The sequence below is a fragment of the Oenanthe melanoleuca genome, chromosome 4, assembly GCF_029582105.1.
Source record: "Oenanthe melanoleuca isolate GR-GAL-2019-014 chromosome 4, OMel1.0, whole genome shotgun sequence".
Lineage (NCBI taxonomy): Eukaryota > Metazoa > Chordata > Aves > Passeriformes > Muscicapidae > Oenanthe > Oenanthe melanoleuca.
In genome coordinates, this window is record NC_079337.1 from 43,080,343 (window position 1) to 43,103,216 (window position 22,874).

Below are 22,874 nucleotides of genomic sequence, written 5' to 3' on the forward strand. Positions count from 1 at the left end.
CAAAAGAGATGGGCAATGGGGGCTGCAGCCAGCCCATTACACATTGTGTCTGTCACTCCTTCCCCACCAGCTGCAGGATTCCCCACATTCTTCCCCTGCTCCAGTGTGGGATCCCGCCCATTGCAGACAGTTCTCTGTGAACTTCTCCAACATGTCCTTCCCACAGGCTGCAGGGCAATCCCTGCTACAGTGCCTGAGGCAGAGACCCTGGTGCCTGAAAGGCTGTTTCTTCACATATTCTGACTCCTTTTTTCTCCAGGTACTGTTACACAGGTGTTTTCCACCCTTTCTTTAAAGTGTTATTCCAGAGGTGCTACCACTGTCACTGATGGGCTCAGCCTTGGCCAGCAGTGGGTCCAACTTGGAGCCTGCAGTCATTGCCTCTGTTAGACATGTAGGAAACCTCTGGCAGCTTCCCACAGAAGCCACCCCTGTAGGCCCCTGACTACCAAAATCTTGCTACACAAACTCAATATACTCACATAAGCATGCTCCATGTATGCAGCATATAATCCTGTTAACATCTTACAGAAATGTCACAGCAGCCCTGAGACAACCCTTACCTGACTGCAGACATTTTCAGCAGAAAAAGCACAACTTAAAATGTATGCTCCCAGAGGGGACATAGAATATTCAGTGAATATTCTACATAGAGGTAGTCAGTCCTGTCTCATGGAAATCACCATTAACAACATACTCTACAGCTTGGAAGGCCATGGGGTTTCTTCCAGAGACATTAACCTTCACTCAGCTGTCATCATGTTAATCTCTGACATGAAGAGTTTGACTTTACAGGTACAGTTGAAATGAGCAATGATCTGTTCTGAATATCAAGAGTGAACAGTAGCTACTAGAGGGCTGCAGTCCCTGCTGGAAAATAGGGCATTGTTTACAAAGGGCAATGGCAATTCTAACATTAACAGACAGAAATGAGTCTTGTATAGAAAAGTACAGGTAGGTTGTGTTAAACATCATTAAAATAAGGGGGTTCTTCTGGATATTGTTTCAATGAGACAGAGGTAGAAAAACATGAACAAAACTCACGAAAGGTAACATCAAAATGCAGCTATAAAAACATTAAGACACTACTTTCAAACGAAGAGCAATCCTGCTTTGTTTCTGCTGCCCCCAGCTGCTCATTCCTATCTGCATCTTTGTTATATACACTGGCTTTGTCATATAGCCTGGCATCAAAAACACAGTTTGAGAGGGTGGGAAATTGTACACAAGTGCAAGAAGGTTTGAAAGGACTTTCCACCAATCATCCTGTAATACTGTGATCTCACAGGATTACCATATGAAATATATTTCATTTATTATAAGTTTTGACTGGAATTCTTGAAATCCTAAGAAATTAACTACCTTTTTGTGATTAAAGAAAAAATTGTGGTTTGGTTCTTTGGGGTACTTTTAATTATTTGTCAATGAATGGGGGAATTGCCCTTAAGAGACATAATTTCAAGCTTCTTCTGACAGAGATAACCTGCATGGACCTGAATTTTGCTTCAAAATACTGTAACAGCAGACACTGTTTCGTTCATAAGCCTTTTATTTTCTTGCTTTTCCATACCAAAATATAATACAGGAATTCTGTCTCACAGTATAATTTTATGAATTAGAACCTATACCTAAGTGGACTGTAAGAGTGCTCTAAGAAATGACTTTCATCATTTCATTAGTACAAAAGCAGTTATGTATCATCTTTAATAAATCATTTGCTGATTACAATTTTCAGCATATTTTGTAAAACAACTTCACACAGGGTATAAACAGTAAAGCTATACACTAAAAAATACAAAAACTTCTTTTATAGATAATTTCAAATAGAATATGAGGAGCATCTCTGTTTTTTCTAGTTAGGTCCAAATTTTGTATATATATGCTCCTCAGGTGGTTTAGTTCTATGTAAATATGTAAAATATAGAAGCATAGTGCCAACATTTGAACTGAAGCTATATTTGCAATACCAGAACTAGAAAAATTATATGACAGATATTATATGTAGTTCCAACTTCAACACAGCCATTATTCACAGCCACAGCATATTCATTCACTCTAAATGAATATTCACTTGGCTATTAGCAGACAAGTGCCTACCCAGGTGAAGGTAAATGAAATCCAAAGGATTATTTTCTCTTACAGTGTCTCTTGACACAGCTTTCTGAAAGGACTACATAAATATAATATTTTTATTCTCAACAATGCTAGCATTATTAGGCCTTTGTATAAATACCTTAGAATAATCTTCATGTAAATCAATAGTGAGATGTATCAGGAAATGTGTTCAGCTACAAAAGGGATGGCTCCTGTCATTATCAAAAATTGATTTTAATTGAAACAGGAAATAATCATGTACCAATAAAATCAGTGTTCCTGTCACAAAAGAGTCTCTTTTTGGTGGAAGACCAATAAAATCTACAATAAACAAGTGTTTTTGCTTTATCACATTCTATTTCCCATTGGATATATTAAATTTGTTGACTGGGTTAAACTCACTGTGCTCTGATCCAACATGTAATTCCAAATAGCCTTCAAGATAGAGAGGCTGCCAAATTTGTTTGAGGACAACACAAATAGTGGGTAAAAAAATCAACATAATAACTGATAAAACCTAATCTTTAATATGGTAAGACAGACTGTCCTGGGAATGTTTTTGTAGTGGTCCTAAACTAGCAATGAAAATCTTCCTTTCTGAAAGACCTCATAACTATTCACATTGATTTTAATCAATGTTAAAAAGTTGATATTGATGTTTCTTATTTTTATGATTCTGAAGGAAAATTATCAGGACATGGCATATCCTTTGAATATGCACATAAAGATGAGCCACAGTAATTTTTACATCCTAAAAATGGCCTGCAGCACTGAATTGTTTCAGACATTGAAGCTCTGAAATACTGGCTGGGTCCCAAAGCAATTCAAGTGCCAAAAGACCAAGTGGAATTATTTTCAAATTATTATTAAACTCACAAAGCATTTACAATATTTCTACCTTCTGATTGCTAACACAGAGTTTCAGCTTGTAAAAGTTCTAATGTCATCTCATCATTCCTGAAAACCAGTATAAGTGCATGAGCAATACAGTGTGCTCAGACTGTCTCCTGTCTGCAGGTACAGAAGTAATTCAAATACTCACCCAACGAGGCTTACAAGACATGACCAACACCACAGAGTGTCCCAAGTGGATGGCAGCTTCTGAAAATGAGTAAATGTTTCTGACAGAGCAAATTCCTGTGAAGAGCTGCAAGGTTCCTTTGCCAAAATTTAGCCTTGAACTAGAACATCATATTCCTGAAAACAAACAACAAAAAAAAAATCCCATGTAAGGAGTGTATAGGAAACAGAAATGTCCTTTTGCCTCCAGTTATCACATAATTAACCAGCCAGCTGCTGAAGTCAATATTATCTCAGTTCTGCTCAATATTAGTATTTGTTTCACCACTCTCTTAAACAGACCTGTGATATTATCATAAATTTAAAAACAGAAGAGTAGCATAAGGTACATATGTGGGGTAAAATCCCCATTATAAAAGAGAATTTTTTACTACAAAACTTTAGTAGATAGAGCAATCAAGTAAACCACTGTTACAGCAGAATAAACAGTCAAGGTGACAGTGCACAGCTAAGGGGGGGGGCAGGGTCTGCACCTGGATCAGCCACTAGTAAAATAATTTGTAAAGCTACAGTCTCAGACAGACAAACATAAAACAAGCAAACAAACAACAGAGATCAGTCACTGAAAGAAAGAAAACAAACCAGAAAAAATAGGATTATAAAGTGACAAAACTATCAGAAAGACTTGAGTAAAAGTAACTCTCGTGAGTCTAGAATTACTGACTTACTGCCTATACTGAAGCATATTATTAACAAGATATTAAGACACTAACACAGAAATGACCTTGAACTGCTCTTCTGTCAGAAGGAGATGATGCCTCTGCTCTTGTGAAGCCTGTTGGAGGCTCAGAAACTCAGGGCAGTGCAGGCAGTCCTGGTTTCTGCTGCACACCCGCAGCCTCCTTCAGCACCACACCGTGGGAGAAATGCAGCACTGCACCTTTCCACCGGCAACAGCATGCGACTGTTCACCTGCACTTCTTCCACTTGTTTGCATCTTCTTACTTCCTCGTGAAGAGCTTCTTAAACCATAACCAAAAAAGTTACATTTCTCCAAAATGTATTGATTCAAAACACGTTCCTCACCAATGTCTGCCTTCCAGCCACAGCCTGTTACATGCACCATGGGGATCAGGAGACTCATCCCAGAAACACACCCAAACACACAGGGGGCACCTTGACTTTCCTTTTCCCCTCCATTGGCACATCACCCCATATGTGAGGGCTGGGAGGCTGCCAAGCCCTCCTGTACCACTTCCTACCACCTCTCTCCACCAGTCAGGTCCAAACATACTGTAAAATGATGTAAGAAATCTCACAGTTGTCAGTAGCATTCAGTATAGGTGCAAAAGATCAAATCTTTTATCCTGAGATGTAACAGGCTACCACACCCAGAATCTGATCTATTTATTTTGGAGAGTAATAAATCAACTCTCATCCCAATTCTACCTTGAACACTCCTACTCATATGCTAAGAAAATTTTTAACTCCCCCTGTCTATATCATACTGAAAGGATGCCAGAGAGACCATGTCAGCAGAAATATAAAATGGTACTCCCATTACATGAGGAATTCAATTATTTGTCCAATATCCTTTACCTCTGCTTTAATTAGCTTCCAGAAACAGAAATAAAGAAGAGTAACCTCAGTCTTACAGTAAGGTCCTTCGAGAATATATATATATATATATATATATATATATGTAGAATATGTATAACAACTAATAAAAAGAGAGTAATGGAGTCCTGGATTGTATTGTAACATAAGCCATGTCTGGGATAGAGGACACAACTGTGTGATTTGAGGCAGACACTGAGACCAAGAAAACTGAGAAAGCTAAAACATTTAATGCAATAAAGGAGAAGAGAGATTAAGGTTGCTAATCAAAGCCTGGCAGTTAATCATTATAGTAACTCTCATTTGTGTAATATCTGTCCTAACTTAGCAAATCTTTCCTTATAAAAGCAGTACCTTAAAATGGGTTAGATAACAAGGAGTAGAGTCACAAAGCTCACATACAAGCTGAGGTTAAATAGATGTGCATCTTTGTATTAAACCACAGATATCCAAAAAACATTTTTAAAGGGCAATTAAGGCCTAAAATGTTCATAAGTGATATTGTGCTGCAACAAGGCCAGTGCCCAGAAAAATCAAACTCAATCTACAAATAATGAGATACTGGCAGAATGCTCGATAGTGATTTTGCAATACTTTCACCAGAAAGGTTCAAAACACGTTGACCTTCAAAACTTCCTTTCAATCTTATGTGTTTGCTCTGGAATTTAGAGAGATTGAGCCATCTGGGTAAACTGAAAGGGAGAGATCTCTGTTACAGCTCAGATAACCCTCTCAGGTCTCACTGGCATTGCTTTGCTCTGGGGTGGATTTCTTGTTACTGTCTAAACAGGTATTAACTGGGAGTCTTTTTATACAGAAGTGTTATTTTATATTTAGGCATTACTAAAAGGGGCAGTTTCCAGCAAAGAGCTTTTTGTGAATGAAATATCACCAGCCTAATATATATTATCCTCACAATTACAGTCACAGAACAGTCACAATTACAGAACAACAAAAAGAACAAAAACATTAAAAAACTAAATGGAAAGAGGAATCAAAAAAATTATTAGGTCTGTATTAACGTGGCAGTTGTCAGACAAGCCTGTCGATGTTCAAGAGTCTCAGTGTTCTTCAGACAAACAATACCTATTTCCTGCACGATTCCAGGATGTACCACCTGCATCTCAATCACTTGGCTTTTCCTCCAGCCCGGCGCCAGCGGGTGGCAGCAGCCACCCAGACACCGCAGCAGAGGCGCTGCTCCTGCTTATCGCTGATCAGCACTCCCAACCCTGGTAAAGCTCACTTCAACTCTCCCTCCTTCCATCTAATTTCGTTTGGTTTTGGTTTCGGTTCCAATGGGAAATGTATAACATGCATAAGTTTGCAGGTGGATTAATTAACACCTTTATTTTTTTTTTTCTTCGATTGAGAAACCTAACCTTGAAATGGTTAGGCACAAACATGAAGCACCAGTACGTGGGGTACCACTGAAAAGAATACCTTTTCAATTACATGGCAACATCTTCTGAGACAAGGGACACAACTCCACAAAAAAGCTTTTAGGTCACTACTTCTTCTGCAAACAAAATACAGAAGCCAGGACTTCTCCACAAGAGATGTGGTGGGAGGGCAACCTCCAGCTGAGAGGGAAGCTGGATCCACATAGAGATTTGTCAGGAGATTCAGCAGATTTGTTAGCTATTATTCCTTAATTTAAATCTATTAATTAAATGCATAAGCTATCTCCTTTCAGTACAGATACATAAACTCACAAAATTAAGAATTTTGTTGTTAAAATTCCAGGAAGTACCTATATATACATAGATTTACTTAGACTAATTTTGAAACAGGAAATGTGTGTCATCTGTACACATTTCTACACATTTGTAATCCTTTAATCACTATCAAAGTAAAAAACTTTACCAGAAACTTCTTTTGCACTGCAAACCTGTCTTGGCCCTTCTTATAAACACACAAATTTATGAATCTAAAACTGATTAATTTTCGATATATGATTAAAGCTATTTCCTTATACATGCACTTCAGATTAATTGCAACAAACTACAAAATTGTGTGATTATATAAAAAAAATTGAATTTTCCTTATTTATTTAAATGTATGCTGAAGTCACAGCTAAGACCTTACCCCTACTAACAAGCCTGGCAAAACAATAAAAGCCCAAATGCCAAGCTTCCTCACCCACACTTGGGTACATTTATTCCTACTTTGTGTCAGCTATTGATCCTGTACACAAACAGTGTTTTGACTCATTCTCCTAATTCTTAACCAAACCTTCCCAGTCAAAAAGGCTCCCAGCAAGGAGTCCTCAAAACAGAAATGGGGCTCACCCAAAAGTACAAAAGCGACAGTCCTCTTCTATTCAGTACATCCAGGCTTTTGACTTTAAACCTGGATAAGGTCCTTAATTACAGTGATGAAACATGGTGGGACACAGAAGAACATAAAGACTACATACACTGTTGGAAGACAGGGCAGGAATTTGAGACCTAGGTGAATGCAAAGAGACACAGCACGAAATGTGGATAGAATGTTCCTGGGCTTTATGGCACTCATCACTTGGAAGAACAGCCTGAAAAGAAAGAGAGGGTCACCTTGACTGGTGTCTTGGGTTGCAATACAGGATGTGACCAGAAATGTGTATTCTATCACCGTCTGTTGAAGCTGCATGGGGCAGTGATCCTTATCTCCATGGCAGTATTATCTGATAATGAGCCATCTTTAAAACCAGCTGGGAGCCCCTTAATTTCAAAATTATAATAATTTGGAGGAAGAGGGATTACATTCTCCATTTCAAAGAGAAGCACCTGACTTTATTGGCAGACACCTGTCTTTCAAACCAGGACAACTGGCTATCCTTTGGACACTTTGTGTTTGGAGATAAGCGAAGAAATACTCACCCATCCACCTGACTGCTGTGTATGTTCATGGTGGTTTGTATAAATTTTCTGAAATAGCTCCCTATCAGGATCTGGAAAGGACTAATCAGTGTCTGTAATCAGTATTGGTAACAACACTGACACAATTGTTACACCAATGAGAAAGTTCATGCATCTTTGTGAAAAAACCCGGGAATCTCTCTTTCATTTCTGGCTCTCAGAAGATAACACCAGCCCGGGCTGGGCCAGAGCAGCCCTTGTTTCTCACTGGGGCCCTGCAATGTTGGCCCAGCCCCCAGCATGGCCTCAAATATTCCACCCCAGTTGCCCCAGATGCTGCACGGGAAAAGTATTAACTCTTTCACTGCCCAGAATGAGACTTGCAGACACTTTGCTCTCTCTCCTGAGTGAAAGAAAGGACTGAGATGAAGACATGCACAGAAACAGCGTGAAAACACCAAGGTCAGACAAAAGGATGAAGTCAGGTCCCAGATGGAAGGGATTGATGGTGATACCTCACTCTCAAACTGAAATTTCTGTTTCTCAAGCTGTGGAGAAAAGACTCTTGTTTCCCTATAACTCATAGAAATGCATTATGGCATGGATGAAATGTTCTAACTGTAGACATGAGCAGAGGCATTTGTGCTAAAGTAAGTAGATGTTGAAGTGGCTGTGATCTTATGAGAAATCTGAATAAAGAGGAGAGATGAAGATCCCTGCTGTCCCCGAGGAAAGAGAAGAAGAAAGAACTCTATTTTCAAAGACAAAGAGAGCTTTTGTTTGAACTGTTATAATCCTTAAAGTGTGCCCCATAAGTTGTGGGAAGACTCCTAGTTGAGGAAGGGATTTTTTCTGAAAGTTTTATTCTTTTAGTATTTTTTTTTCTTGTACTTTCTAATAATAAAGTTTTTCTTTGTACCCTTTAAAGTTTGAGCCTTTGTTTTGCCTTGCTCCTAATCCTACCTCACCACAGGAAATGAGTAAATAATTCTGGTGGGTGCACTGGCGATTTGGCCAAAGCCAAATCTGTGATATAATTGGTACATTGGCCAGGAAATTTCAATTTGGCAAAACCATTATCATTACGATGTCCTGCTCACCAGGTCATGATGGGATTGCACTTTCACATCACAAATCCTGTCAACAGAGGTTGCAAAAAACCTAAAGATACATGGCATAAGGAAAGCTACTGCTTCCAACAATGGGATTGCCTTGGGAGATCTGCTTCCCCCACCTTCTCAGCTACCAGTTCTGTAGAGATGCCAAATGAGCTTCGCCTCTAAATCTGTCTGCAGGTCTCTCCTTGCCTCCTGCACCCCTCCTCCAACAAACTGTTGAAGTTACACTGTCCTTCTGTCCCACCACTTGGTGCTTACTGATGATCAGCTTATCCTCCAACACCATGAACAATTTAAACAAAAGATCAGTTGCTAAAAAGAGCTGATTTATTCTCTTTAAAAAAGTTAGTTTCCCACAGGGTTGCCACGATCGTCTTCAGCTGAATGAGGATGACTCATCACAATAATCATATTGTTAACCCTTGGTGCTGCTCAGCAGATGAATCAAATGCTTGCTGGTAGTAGAGGTGGAGAGCCCTTCTCTGCTGCCTGCAGTAAAGCTGTTAGAGGAGCCATTCCATCGCAGCACCAGCTGTGAATGAAAACCCTTCAATTGTCCTACTTTTCCCTGAGCCCTGGGTAGAGCTCAGGCTCACACTCTTGCTGTTGAGCTGGCAAGGGCTGATTGCACAGAGAGCAATCAGAGGTAGCAGTTATGAGACAGTGGAATCTCTCTGCTCCACACATTGAGCTTTCTCTCCCCCAGTGGGAGGATGCATTCAGTCTGACTTGGACTCTGGCCTGATTCTTATGACTTTGTTAAATAATCATAATAAGTTGGTAAACATAGAATGCCACAGGCAGTGGCTACAGAAAAGCTGTCAGGCACTAGACTGAGACTTTCATTTTCTCAGTGATAAGGAAAGAACAATAATAGTCACAGAAAAGTGAATGGAAGTATTTTGTTCGAGAGTGACACGAATGTGATGAAGCACCAGAGGATTTCAAGTGTTCATGACCAGCAGGCAGAACTGTACGTTCTTTCTCCTCCATGCCAGCTCACTGAACAGTCACCTTTGAACCTGGAATTGCAGGTGGAGAACTCATCCACAGACTTCCAAGAGAACCTATTGAGATGGAGATGGAGGGCATGCAATGAGAGAGAGACCCAGGTTGTAAAGAACATTTCAGTAGAGAAAAAATCTCTTTAAAAGAGGGAACTGAAGCCATGATTAATAATGACAATAATCACTGACACAGCTTTTCACTTTGAGAAGAAAGCTTCATCAGGCTCACTAGAGCAATTTAACTACAAAATAGGTTTTTTATTTTTGAAGAGGACCTCTGTATTGTATGCAGTGGAAAGTGTATACACATTGTTATAATAATCATTAAAATAACTTTGAATTAGTGAATATTTAATTGTTAATTGCTATGAAAAGTATAATTAGTTTCATGTTGTAACAGCTTAATCTGGCACTGATTAAATTGTTTCCATTGTTTTTCAGTCACATACAGAACAAGGAGCCATTCTCTGTGATTTCACAAATTTTACCAAATCTTTTGTAGAGTATTTCTCCAAATCACAAGCTTGTTTAACAGCTACTGTTATTCATGCTATGATTTCACATTGTATTTATTTCATAGAAGTGAGACTGCCAAGTGTTTCTGATATCACACATTAATGGTTCTGACTTGTGAACAGAGTATCAGCATGGAAACAAAACCTAGGACTCATTTGCCTATTACACCCCAAAAAGAAATTTTTCCATCTTCTCTGTTCCTGTTGCCATAGTTATAATCTGCTGGTAATTCTGGATTTTTTGTTAACTATTATAAACCATAAATATGTGTTGAACTGGAAACAATTCAACTATTTACATTAGAAATGTAATCCATTTGATTTGATCCTTTAGCTGCAGTACACCAAGTCTGCACAGGGACTTACAGGTCTACAAATATCTAAGTAAACAGATAGGAAATGGATAAAAACATTAACAACTAAAAGAGGAGAGGGAAAAGAATCAGATATTCATAGCTGATAGTAATGAGCTCCCCTAAATGTAGGTGTGATGAAAAGGATTTGGCTGAAAGTCAATCATATCTTTCAAAATCAAGTTTTTGACACACGAAGAAACAAAAATGCACATGCAATGAAATGGACACTGCTGGTCCAAAGATTCTGAAAGATGTGACAATATATTCAAAATGTATCACTGAAGCTCAAATCCATTGTAATAAAAAGGAGTAAAAATTACTTCAGTTTGGGTGAAATGCAGCCTTTTTTTTTTTCCTGAGAAAAGCAGAGAACTGTTAAAAAGTCTTTTTTGAATACTAATTTCTAGTTCTTATAGTTCTGGCTTCTAAGGATAAAAATATAATTTCAAAAATGTTAATCCACAAATCCCTGTACATGCTGGTACTGGCAGATGCATTATCTTCTCAAGAACCAACTATCAAGAACGTGGGGAAAAAAGGACACAGGTTTTTATGATATTTAAGGATACACAGGAAATCCTCACCTTGATCTTTCCTACCTCTCTTGCCACAAGTCCAATAATGACAAGCCCTGTAGCAAGTTAAGACAAGATTTTGAAACTCACATGAGACTGGCCCACTGCTCATTTCCCATACCCATCCAGTCATTCTGTGCCACATTTCCTAGCATTTGCACATCATAATACATGGACAGAAGGATATAGAGGAAGTGCAAGAGCAGATGTAAGTAATTAATTAGTAAGCTTCCTTTTCATCAGGGGGCAATTTCAACCACTGAGTGTCGAGCAAAGATTTATTATATTTCTTTGTCTAGTTTGATGATAGCTTTTTATAGCTACTGGGAAACCTTTCTTCAAAGAAAATAGTTTTAAAATATGTACTATTTAGAGGAAGAGCACCTTTTTATAAGATCTATCATAACTTAAATTTCTATTGCTTTGTATTTGTGATGTGTAGGACTTTGCTTACGAGTCAAAAAAGAATCTCAGGAAAATCGCTGTCATAAACAAGAAATATTCCCACAATTAGCACTTCTGTCTTCTCTTTATAAAGGGACTTCTCAGAGTCTCTGAAAAATTTAATGGATGCCAATCCCTTTTTTCAGGGCACAGACACTAAACAAAGGAGAGCCCAAAATCAGAAAGCTTGTTATCCTTTCCTGTACCACAAGAAAGCGTCACAGAAGTGTCTGCATCATGAACTTGCACACATTTTTTTTCCTTGACCAGGCCAGTACCAGGAAACCCTTCAAGAATCACAGAAGGGCTTGAGTCGGAAGGGACCTTAAAGATGATCTAGTTCCAACCACTGCCCATGGGCAGGGATGCCATCCATGAAATCAGGTTGCTCAGACCATTCAACCAAGCCCTGAACACCTCCAGGGATGGGGCATCCACAACTTCTCTGAGTAACCTGCTTCAGGTCCCTCACCCCCCTCACCACAGAGAATTTTTTCCTAACATCTAATCTAAATCTCCTATCTTGTAGTTTAAAATTGTTCTCCCTTGCCCTGTCACTATGTGCCCAGATAAAAAGCCACTCTCCCTCTTTTTCATAAAACCCCTTTAAGTAAAGAAGGCTGCAGTGAGGTCTCCCAGGAGCCCTCTCCTCTCCAAGGTGTCATTGGTTTTTCTCTGAGACGCAGTGTGCTTTGGGAGAATCAACACATCCAGCTCCTTTGAGAAATGTTTCTAGGACTATAAGGGCTCAAGCAGGCTCAGAGGAAAAGGCAAACCATAAGACATTTTATTCTTATCAAGTAACAGCCAGAACTAAGTATCCCTCCTGAGAATGCCCAGAAGGTGCAGCTGTTTCAGAGAGCTACACCAGGTATCTTGGAAATCAGTTACATAAATTGTCTGTGTGGAAGATATTGCCCAATGAACAGAGGAGCTCACTGGCACAGAGAAAAGCTTTTGGCAGAATGAAGTGTTCCTGGTCATGCTGCAACAGGAACATATGTATTTTCTTTGCTCAGGACATTTTTTTAATAATATAACCTATTTTTTGAGCTTTTCTCTTGAAGTTTAAAAGGAGCTAAAACCATAGGTGAAGTAAAACCATGGCCCTGATTTCCTACATAAAGCTTTTCAATTGCAACTTTATGTGATTTTTCAAATTTGAATTGTTAAAGACTTAAAGGTCTTTAGGAAAATTATTTTTTCTTCTGCATATAGCAAGGATCTGCTTAAACTCTATTACAAAAATTAAGCTTTCAGTTAATATTTACTCTTTGACTGATTTTTAAACCAAAAAGTAGCTATGTTCATATATAAATGAGCTAATACCTTGGCTATGTTCATATATAAAAATTTCTAACACACATTAGCTATGAGATGAGCAAGCTAGAATATAAAAATTTGGATAAAAATATCAATAACAGCATCTCAGAAGAAAATTATGCAGCTTTAAAAAGAGCTTAAATAAAGCAGAACATGAAGTAAATGTTACCAACAGCTTTACAAAACATTCACGTTTTCCTTAGCATTTAAAGTTTCATACTTTGAAGCAAGAATTTCCCACATTTAATTCATGGTAAGACTCTGCATGGATGAGAAGTCAGACAGGAGGCTGAAATAACAAAATTTAAAGTGGAGCCTCACCATAACTCACCAAAAACTCTAGAAGAGGTATTACTGCATTTCTTGATGTCCCAAAGACAAAGACAAGTCAGAAAGGCTGGAGAAGCAGCTGAAGCCCAGAAGGTACATGTCCCATGTCAGGATGACACCTCTCATCAGACACAGTGCTTCTGCCCTGGGAGGAACCAGAAAATGACAAAAGCCCAACACTGTCTTTGTTCTGACAATATTCAAAGTTAAAGTTTTGAAGAAATTCCTTGAAGGACCACTAAATATACTATCATGAGATTATTTATATAATATACCTTTCAGTTAGAAGCCCTAAAAGGTCATCTTCTATGCCATAAAATAGGCTATAAGGCATTATTTTTCAAAGACCCTGAACTAGCATTGACATGGATTTCCAAATATGCTTTCTAAAGAGAGAATTTCCTCTTTTACCAGTTTTGTAAGTTTTATAAAATATACAACTTCCTGTTAAAAACTTTTAACAGGCAATGACTAAAACTTACTTGTATCCTCTAAAAACATTAAAAAGAAAATATGCAGAAAGTTAAAATTATATAAAACAAATTAAGTTTGAGAGCTTGATAGCAACTGTATATCTTGAAAACCAAACATTTTTATGCAATAGGTGACTATGATCCCTTTTCTTCTCTAGTAAGATTTATCTGTTGTCTCAACTAACCAAAAAGAACTGAAGGAGTAACAAATGGTGCTATCAATAAACAATGGTCCATACAGATCCATACTTGACAAAGAAACTAGATCTTTCTGAATTTATTCCCCTCTCTCACATTATTCTCTGATTCAATTAGCAAGTCAACTTTTGCACTTGTTGGTGTGTGGAAAAGATTATATGCATAAACCAATTAGAGGATTGGAAGCGCTTTGCTCCTATAAGCTAGAAAACTAGTTTACTTGTCGTGAATGAGCTAATTGAGTACTAGCAAGCTGGCAAGCTTTTTATATACCACCACAGACAACTAGAACAGTCAGGCAGAGAATCTAATCTATTACATAAGCATTACACAAGGACATTAACTGGCTCTTTCCTGCAGCAATGCCAAATTTAATTCTGATACGCTCTGAGTTTCATTATATCACATCCCATGTTTGCAGTTAATACACAAGACATAACTGGCACAGGTTGTGTGTAAGAGCTTATGCCAAAGAAAGCATATTTCTGAAGAAGCTGTCAAAGTACTAAAAGCTAACATAGTAGTTCCACTGCACTTTGCTTGAGATCAAAAAAATTACTATGAATCCTCCATTAAATCTTTATCAGATTAAGTATTTACCTGAACATTTCAAAAACCAATAAATACTAGGAATACTAGGAATTGAGGAGCCTCAAAAGATCAAGCAATCTAATTTAGAATGGAGCTTACTGTCAGAGATCAGCTGATGTACCAAGCCTACACTTAGCTCCTGCCCAAAGTGAATCCTTCTGTGACACGTCACTAATATATTAACAAGTAGCTCTTGTACAGATGTACCCCCTTAACCTCTGCTAAATCCTGCTTATCCCTGGAACATGTCCCTGATGGCAAGGTTGAGCAGCTGGACAAATTATTACTCTCTCCATTTAAATGGAAGCGTTTTCAAAGAAATAATCAAACAGTAAGGCAAAATGCACTTAGTGGGCATGTATTTCTGAAATCTATGGAATAGAATCTAAATCTGTCATTATCAAAGGCACAGCTTCCTTGACAAAAAACAATAGCAATGGACATGGCAGATTGATGGATTCAAAGGTAGATTAAGTGGAGAGATGAAAAGAAGCAGCCTCTGAACATGGGTATGATGTCAGTGAAACATATATATTTTCCATCATCTTCACTTTCACTTTGCAAGGTCCTGGTTCCTTAGGAGCTGTACATAAATAGTGTCCTCATGTTTTAAGTGAGACAAAAAAAAACCAGGATGGGAGTGGGAATACCAATACGGCTATGCATTTGCCTTTCTTCTATCATATATGTTTTTAATCCAAGTATTTTTTACCAATCAGACTTCTACAGAAAAATTGAATACATAAATTGTGAAGAATGCATTGTCCAGGGTGAACATCGCAGAGCATTAAAGTGGGGGAAAAGTTCCTATATTCACTCTAACTGAGCCTTTAGCCTTGAACTTTTGATCTTTGTTTGTTAGAAATTAGATTGGGTAAGGATGCAAGATACACAAGATTCCAAACAAAAGGAAATGCGAGAAAAATCAGGCAAGCCAGAACTCTAATGTAGCTAGAAGAGCCCTAAAATTTAAACAGCAAAAGAAGCACAACAGGTCTAAAAGCACAGAAAGATCAAAGAAAGAGCATTGCAGTGAATTCAGGACAAAACAAGCAATGAATATGGACATATTATCAAGGCCAGACTCAGCAATAGGCATCAGTCCAATTCCTTAAAGAGTGACACCAATTTGGCCAAGGGCAGCAACAGTGAAATGGCCACATGTTAGCTAATCTCTCTTTTGAAAGATTATCATGTGATCATAGGGATTACATCTAGTTTAGACCAACAAGAGACAAAGGAATCCCCTGATGTGTCTAATGGGCTTTGCATGACACGACATCTACTTCAGAAGTCTTACACCTGCTTACATAAAATTATTCAATAAAATATTAGTTCTATGCCACACCACAGTGTGATTTTTGAGAATGCACAATTTCATGCATCAAAATAGAGATGAACAAGCAAATAATTTTAAAACAGGACTATATGGTTGTTTCAAGCCGAGACAATGGTTTAATCCTGCACTGTGAATATGGGAGATGAAAAAGGTATTAAGAGAAACAAAATAGCATATGGGGCTAAAACATAAGCAATTATTAGAAAAATCCCAGATAATGTAGTAAATTAGGGATAACTAGGACCATGGTTTTCAAAGTCCCTCTATTAAAAAAAAAAATCTTTAGAGGATGCTCAGATGCAAGAGAAAAAATATTGCAAAATGTCTAGAATCAATATCTTCCTAAACCAGTACAAAAGGATCCAGAAAGGACACTGTAGCATGTAATAAAGAAAATAAATAAAAGAATTAAGAAACCCAACCCCAACAGTATTACAAACAGTGACAGGTAATGTGTTTGTCCACTGTACCAGAAAGGCCTTCAACAATCACTGCAGTCTGCTTATGTAAGAGAAGCTACTTTTCAAGAAAAACTCTTAAAATGTACATTGCATTTTCCTTCAGCCATGAGAGGTGATCAGCAAGAATTAACTATGCCTCTGGGGAAAACATAAACTAGATGCCAAAGCAAAACTGATTGTAGAGCTTTGCGATCAGAATCTTTGCACAGGAAAAGAAGCACCAAGACAAAGCAGATCATAAAACTGCCACTCTATCCATTAATTTTGAAATTACAAATCTGGATGTTCTACAGCTAGAACATGCTATCCCAAGAGATCCATATGTACTATTCTTTACTTGAATGCTGAACATACAAAATGCTAAGCACTATTACAAGGAGACAATCAGTGGAGATAACTCTTAAAAGGGGAATATTTCCAAAACTCCTCTTAGGTCTGCCAAGGAAGAATTAAAGAAACATCTCTTTTCCTGTCATCACAAAACAATTACTTTCTTCTTTTCCACTTTCCTGTTCTTTCTTCTTCTGCTAGAGTGAAAATAGAAATTAGCCACACAGAACAGATAAATCAAGTTTCTTAAGTGGTAATTTAAATTAGGGATTTGCAAGCATGGTAGCAGTCACAACAGCAAATTGTAAGATTCAGGATGGTATTGAATCAAAGGTAGATAGCCTTTCAGAAATGTAAAGCAATGCTTGCCCATTATATCAGCTTAGCACTTATTAAAAATAATCCTCCAGTGCAATTGCAGAATTTCAGCCAATTCTTTACACTACAAACTTTGTAATATAATCTTCTAGCGTGAGAACATCCAGTAGCATTTCTAAACAGCACTCTTTGAAACAGAGCAGCTCTGAGCACAAGGAGAAAAAGGAGTTGAACTAGCCTTGCACATTTCATGCACTTCCCGGCAGGCACTGATTTTCATATAGAGACTGACCTTAAACTACCAGCTATGGTTATTCAAAATGTCTCACAACATGAGATAAAACATTTTCTTAAGATGAGCTTCCATCTCCCAGCTGCTTATTGTACCAAATAACCTCATCATGGTGATAAACTCCCCACTTCTGTGCCTGCACTCACCTTGCAAGAGATGGAATAGAATAGAATTATTCATGAAGACATGACAAATGTGTTATTTATATTATTTTGGTACTACAGGAAAAGCAGATGGAATACTGAGCTAAATTGTAAACTACTGCAAAAGAAAGCAGGACAAAGATAATGATCAGAATAGGATGAAAAAAATTCAGATCCTCTTCTGAAAATACATGGGCCAATTCCTTGGCAAAATTCTAAACTTCAAGGAGGGACATAAAAGCTAGAAATGGTAAGAAAGAATTTGGAGGCTTGGTGGCTTTTCTCTCTCAAGAGTAAGTGTAATGAATTCTTACTATCATTTTCACAAACAAGCCATAGTAATAATTAAAATTTTCTTTTCTCTATCTGGCCAGCACAGCTGATTTTCATTATAATGTTTTTAATTCCCTTATTAATGGGCCATTCAACACTGTTGACAATGTGGTGCTGATATGAAACTCATTTTTCCTAGCCTTCAATCACAAGAGCAAAAAGCTTCTGACAGTTGTCTTCAATTCTTCTCTTAGACCTTGATTTTACATACACCACATCCAATCACACAACTTCTCTGAGTATATTTAGTATATTCAAAACAGGATTATTTATAAAGCCTCATAATTTCATTGTCTGATTGCCTTTCCACCTAGATACTTGTCTGATTTACCCACACCTAAAAAGAGAAGAAATATTTATGTTCAAGAGAAAGACTTAAAAAAACCCAAAAAAATAAATGTCTGAGTAGCAGGAATGACTTTGTCCTCCTTCATTAGCAAGGAAATGAAAATTAGCTATCAGAATATGCATTGTTTTGAGGCATATTCTGACAGATTTCCGATTTTTCTCCCTCTCTGCTCTGGTTAGTTTGGTAGGTAGTATCTCACTTCACCACACAAACCCACCTAGTATAAATCACTTCTGGTAAGGTGATATCCAACTGAATGGAATAAGGGAGTTGGCCTCACACATCCTGTTGGTCTATCCACAGTCTTGAAAAGCCAAAATAGAACTAAATAATCTTGATGGACAAAGCTTTAAGCAATATTCCCAAATCTTTGCAAGGCCACTGATTTTGTATCACTCTTCAGGGTTTCACTTATAAAATAAATACAGGCATCAACTGGGAATATTAGACTTCTTTTTGATAAAGTCAATTGCAATGTAGCATTGCTCTAATAAGAGTAGACTATGAAAACAGGAAAAATATATATTTTTGAATTCATTGCAAACACAATATTTTGTGCATCCCAAACACTCCTCTGAGTCCCTGAAGCCTCACTGCCTGCAATGCTCTACAGGATTTCTACATGCTCCTTTTCCATGCTTCCTCCCATTCACTGGCCACAAGACAAACTTCAATTTGATCTCTGTTAGATAACTGAGGTAAAATTTTCTGATTTTCTAGAAAATTCAGGATCTAGAGATTTCATCATTTAAGTGTCTCTAAAATAAAATTAATAGGACAGTTTTCTTATAAAATCTATTATCTGGGCTTTGCAACCACAGGCAAACAATATAGCAGCAATCTATATCCATGGAAAGATGATGGAGAAAATCATGCTGTAAACCAAACACATGAAGGGAATAAAGGAAATTGGAGCAATCACTGTAAGCTTGCAGAAAGGAAATCATGCTTCAGCAATCTGATAACCTTCTACAAAGTGAGCAGCCTGTTGGATGAGTAAGAGAGCAGCTAAAGCTATTTACCTCAGCTTGAGTTAAGGTAGACCCTCTAACATCCTCAGAGATAAGCTGACAAATTAAAGGCTAGATAACTACACAGCTTGAAAATTAACTGTATGTCCAGGCTTGGTGGATGGTGACCAGCAGCACAAAGTCCAGTTGGAGGCAAGTCACAAGTGGTGTAATCCAGGGATCATTGCTGGGGTTAATACTGTTTAACAGCTTCACTCATGACCTGAAATGATGTGACAGAGTGTACCTCAGCAAATTCACAGATGATGCAAAGCTGGGAGGAGCATCTGAAACACCACATAGTTGTGCTACCATGTGGGACCTTGACAAGCTGGAGAATTGGTTCAAGAGCAACCTCATGAATTTTAATAAGGGGGAATACAAAGTTCTGAAAAGAACTGTGGAGAATAATAAATGCAGGCACCATATACACCAGGGACCAACCTGCTGGAAAGAAGCTCTGTAGAGAAGGCCATTGGGGTCCTGGTGGACAACAAGCTAATCACAAACCAGTAGTGCACTTTCACAAAAAAGAAGGCCAACATCATCCTGGATAATGTGAAGTGCAATGACCATAGGTCAAAGCAAGTGATCCTCCCTCTCCATTCAGCGCTTGTGTGACCATAGCTTGGTGCACTGTACAACCAGGACTGCACTGCCCAGTACAACAGAGACATGGACTAAATGGAGTGAGTCAAGCACAGAAGTGATAAAGGGACCTGTGTATGAGGAGAGGCTGAGACTATTCAGCCTGGAGAAGAGAAAGCTCAGGCACATTAATAGGTGCAATAGATTGGGGAAGGGTGTATCTCAGAGCTTCATACATATTCATCACAGGAGGAGTTTGACTAGATGACCTATAAAGGTCCCTTTCAACCCAAATTATTCTATCATTCAATAAATACTTGATGCAAGGAAACAAGAATGAGAGAGATGTTGCAGTAGTGCCCACCAATAGGTCAAGTGGCAATGGGCACAATGAAAACCCAGGAAAGCCCATGTGAACACAAGACATTTCTTTACTGCTGAGTGTGGCCAAACACTGGCATAGGCTGCCCAGAGAGGCTCTGGAATCTCCACTTGTGGAGGTATTAAAAATGTGACAGCCATGGTCATGGGCAACTGGCTCTAACTTGAGCATAGGGATTAGTCTAGATGATTCCAACCTTCTTATCTGACATACAGATATGAATGAGTAAGTGAAGAGTCCAGTATATCCTAAAAGCAGAATTTGTTCCTCAGACAAACCCCAGGGCTATTGTCCCTGCTTATGTTCAAAGGAGATTGGTAAGGATGTGCTTTGAAGAGTTCTATTACTGAGTGGATGATTATGTAAGTTGTATACTGTACTACTGCATTTTTAATAGGGAACATACTGTCAACACCATCTTTTCAGGCAGCAGACTATAATCCCCAGGCAAGATAAAATCTGCTGTTTCCACCAAGTTTCTACAGGCATTGTGGAGCAAGCTGACTTGGAAACTGCTGCCTAGAGGAAGATAATTCTTACAGCTTGCTTCACAGGTCTGGTAGGAAGTCAGCTGAAACTAGGGAGGAGCCAGAAGCTGATGATTTGCTGACTGGTGTTACGGCATTTCTTTATGCTTAATGCCCTGTCAGCAAGGCAGCAGGTTTTAAAACTCATACCCAACTTCTTTTACATGCCTTTGAGAACTATGGGTTTGATAATGTGGGTTCTAGCAAGATTGAAAAAACCCAAGAAAACACTTGATATTTTAACTCAAAAATGTTATCTCTGCATAATCTAGAGCATGAATTTTAAAAAGGCCAGCTGTTACACGTTATGCAACTCTTACCCAATAGTTCACTGAATATAAGGAATTTTACACCCAGTAAGGGAATATAAACTGAAACTTACCCATACAGGCAGGCGTCATAGCAGAGCCCATACCCTACATTATAATGTAGAATTTAATTAAATGAATAATTGCTGCCAGAATGTTGCAATACTTGTCAGATCACTCATCATCTGCATTTTTATCAGCAATGGTATAAAAATTCACCAGCAACCATCTTGAGGATGTTTAGGAGGAGGTTAATTTCAACCAATTAAAAAGGATCTCATAATTAAAATATTTAAAGATGTGAAGGAATCCTGACACTTCAAAAATTCTAAAATAATGTGCATGGGAAAGGTAAGAGATTGTAGAAACAAATGATGAGATACTATCTTTGTACATAAAAATTGAGCTGAAAAGCTAAAGATTATATAAATTAATTAGGAAAGTTGTAGATTCTTCTCCCAACTGCTTTGTTTGCAGAATTTATAGTGCCTTGATGTTACATCAATAAAGCAGGATGACTGTGCTTAGCCTACTTACCCTCTCTTGCATGGACAAATCTTTTTTAACCATCTTTGCACAAGGCAGAACAGAACAGCACAGCAAAGTTTCAACATAAGGGTTGGATCATTTAATACAAACTGTGTCATCTGGAAGGAACTTCCAGTATCTGAAGCTGCACTTTTCACTTTTGACATGGCAGAGAACATACTGCCCTGTTCCCAAAAACTCATTTAACTTTTTTATGGAATGCTAATATCAGAACAAGCTGCTAACCACAGTTTTAAAATCATGTAATTTACAGAGTGATGTAATATGAATTCCACCTGAGTTCAGATTCACAATTTACAGGAAAACTTCTTATATTTTCTGCCTTAAAGGCAATGAAACATTTTTAGGTTATGATAGTTTTCTACACACACAATACATCCTAGAAACATAAAACTTATATAAAACTTATATGCTCCAAGTTCTTTAACATGCTACTTCATGTTCTGCAATATGTTACCAGCAGAGAAATAGGCTTTAGTGGCAATATACCTGTTGTAAAATGGTGACAAGAAACAAGGAGTGAGAGACAGAATTTCTTCAAAATTACTTACACTGGGGAACATGCAAAGACATCAACCAAGTAATATTGACTGCAATATCACTAATTCAGTTATACCACAATATCACTATTCGTTTGCCCAGAGAAGTTGTGGATGTCCCATCCCTGGAAGTGTTCAAGACCAGACTGAATGTGGCTTTGAGCAACCTGGTCTAGTGTGGAGTGTCCCTGCTCATTGCAGGGAGGTTGGAAATAGATAATACCTAAGGTCCCTTCCAGCTCAAACCTTCTATGATTCTGTGATTGTGATTCCCTCCTGATTTTTATTCCCAAGTCCATTCATGTTTTACCATCACAACCCAAAGAAGATGGTAGTAAAAAACATATGAGGAGGAAATCAACAGCTCCTAAGCACACATGGCTAAGTGGTAGGGAAGGGGCATAGTAGCACAAGTCAAGCAGTGGCAGCTTGACAAGTTTTAAAGTGTTCTATTTGGAAAAATGATGTTATTATTTTGGTTTCTGATTATTTCTTTACCCTTAGCTTTGTTTCAGACTAATTTCTTAAGTGAATTATTAAGAAAGTTTGCTCAGTGGGTAATTTCACAATCATAAAACCTCTTGCCTTTCACACATAGGTAAGATAAGATGCTGTCATTGAGTAATCCTTCACCATATGTAACTGCCACTCCACTTACTGCTATTTGAAACGTGCAAAGGAATGCTTATTATTTATTATTATTTAATATTTAATAATGTTTAATAATTATTATTATTTATTGAGTAAAAACAGTTCTGCAGAACTATGGACCACTGAGAAGATGAGACATAAGTGATGTTTTAGATAAAACAAATTTACCTGCTGATTGCTGTACCACTAACTAAAAGGCATGTCTACCATAGAGGGAACTGGTAGGAGCTGAGAGCATTACAGCCCACGCAGCC

General features: G+C 38.0%; 1 protein-coding gene across 11 annotated transcripts in view; it reads right to left on the reverse strand.

Moving 5' to 3' along the window:
- TRMT9B (tRNA methyltransferase 9B (putative)) overlaps nt 1–22,874 on the reverse strand; it is a 107,504-nt gene that overhangs the window by 60,324 nt on the left and 24,306 nt on the right. For 3 of the 11 annotated variants that reach the window (XM_056490171.1, XM_056490170.1, XM_056490169.1), the window contains 2 exons: nt 13,241–13,384; nt 3,137–3,291 (listed from right to left, as the gene is read on the reverse strand). The gene's annotated coding sequence lies outside the window, so the exon portion shown is untranslated. Of the gene's footprint in view, nt 1–3,136; nt 3,292–3,898; nt 4,032–7,150; nt 7,265–7,592; nt 7,674–13,240; nt 13,385–22,874 lie in introns of those variants that run through there. The other 8 variants (XM_056490177.1, XM_056490174.1, XM_056490180.1 and 5 more) reach the window with 6 other exon arrangements.